This window comes from Mus caroli, chromosome X (assembly GCF_900094665.2).
Source record: "Mus caroli chromosome X, CAROLI_EIJ_v1.1, whole genome shotgun sequence".
NCBI lineage: Eukaryota > Metazoa > Chordata > Mammalia > Rodentia > Muridae > Mus > Mus caroli.
Window position 1 is genome coordinate 109,217,431 of NC_034589.1, and position 2,152 is coordinate 109,219,582.

The following is a 2,152-nucleotide window of genomic DNA, read 5'->3' on the forward strand; positions in this document are numbered from 1 at the left end:
GCCAAGACATGCCAAAGCAAAACATGCATCAGAAACATCTGAGAGTTCACATCTTATTCTACAAACAGAAGACAGAGACAAAGTACATAGTGATGGGATCAGTTTTTGAAACTGCAGTGCCTACTGCCAGTAACACATTTCTTCCCATAAAGGCATAGCTCCTAAACTTTCCCAAACAATTTCCCTACCTGAAAAATGGCCTGTAGTACAGTTGCTAACATAATTTCTGTTTAAAGTCTTTAATCTTTCTACAGTCTACATTGTTCTCAGCACTGCTACCTTCCAAGCTTCCCAGGCACATTTTAGATACATGATCTTCCAGTAGTTTCCCTGGTACTTTGACTCTTACATTCATTTTGACTGACATGTCTTCTGTGATATTTCCTAAACTTTAGCTGTAGGGGTTGTGTTGTAAATGCATCTATTTGGGTTGGGCTCTGTGATACTTAGGGTTACTATTGCTGTGATAAGATGCCATAACCAGAGCAACTTATGGAGAAAAGGCTTATTTCAGGTTCTACTTCCAGGTAGTAGTCTATTGCTGAAGAAAGTCAGGACATGAAATGAAACAGGACATAAACATAGAGCCAGGATCTGATGTAGAGTCCATGGGCCATGCTGTTTACTAAATATTTTCTCATGGATTGCACAACCTTCTTTCTTATAGAACCCAGGACCACCAGCCCAGGGAATGATACCACTCTCAGTGTGCTGGCCCTTCCTCTATCAATTACTAATTAATAAAATACATTATAGCCAGATATTATGGGGGCATTTTCTCAGTTGATATACCTTCCTTTCAAATAACTCTAGCTTATGTCAGACTGACATAAAACTAAAAAACACAAGCACACAATGTTCAAATTATCCACCTTATTTTGACTAATTGCGGCTTTCTGTGATGGTCTTTTTTGCAAAAATTCTGTCCAGCCTGAAAAATATGCTAGGGCAATGGTAGCACAGAACTTGTGGTAGTAGGCAAGAAATGTCTGATTTGACTTAATGTGCATTCCAGGAGAAGGAACACAACACTACTTGGGTAACCCAGAACCAGAAATTAGATTGCCCATTGATCTAGTGTAGAACCAAGGACTACTGGTCTAAAATGTTGTGGATGGCTCTGTGCTGATTGCATTTTTATGTTAATTGTGTTCCCCTAGGAGAGGTTGTCTGGAATGAGAAATGAGTCACAAGATAACCAAGCTACACAACCATAAAATATTTGTAGGGGATGTAGCTCAGACCCATCTAGGCTCCATAATTGTCACTTCAGTCTCTGCAAGGCCCTATAACCCTTGCTTAGTTGATTCTGTGGGCTGTGTTCTTGTGATATCCTCCATTTATCTAGCTTTTCCATCCTTTCTCACCCTCTTCAGTGGGATTTCCTGAGCTTGGCCTAATGTTTGGCTAATGGTTTCTGTATTTGCTCCCAAATTTGCTAGATAAATTCTCTCTAATGGTGACTAGGCTCTAGTTTTGGGGTATACCAGAATATCATTAGGAATTATTTCATTGACTTTTATTTAAGTCATGTTTGGTTCAATCCTATGTCTCTGGACTATTCAGCCTCTGGTTACTGGCCATTCAGGCAGTGTCAGGCAAGGGCTCCCCCTCTGATGGTGTGTGCCTCAATTTGAGCCAGTCATTAGTTGGCCACTATCACATTTTTGTACTACCATTAACAAACACATTTTTGTACTACCATTAAAAGCACATTTTGCAGGAAGGACAGTTCCTCCATAAAAGATTTCTCCCTTGAATATAAGAGAGTGACCCTAGCAAAGTCTCCTCATCATGGGGCAAGAAGAGATTGAATTGGACATCTTCTATTATCAGACAAAGGTCCTAGCAGTAAGACTGGGTGTGACATAAACACAGCAAAAGACTATTTCTATGAAAATTTGTCAAAGCCTTTGTGTAAAGTTTTTACTAAGAATTTGCCTTACTATAAAATATAAAGGACGTTTTTAATTGGGAGAGATATTAGGACAGACTAATATTGATACTGTCAGTTATTTTTTAATATGAAATTTTATGAAGGTTTATAATACCAAAAGATCAAATTAGGCAAAACAAAACAAAACAAAACAAAGGAAAACAAAGCAAAAAAAAAAAAAAAAAAAAAAAACACCTTACCGTTTGAAGAGAAAAA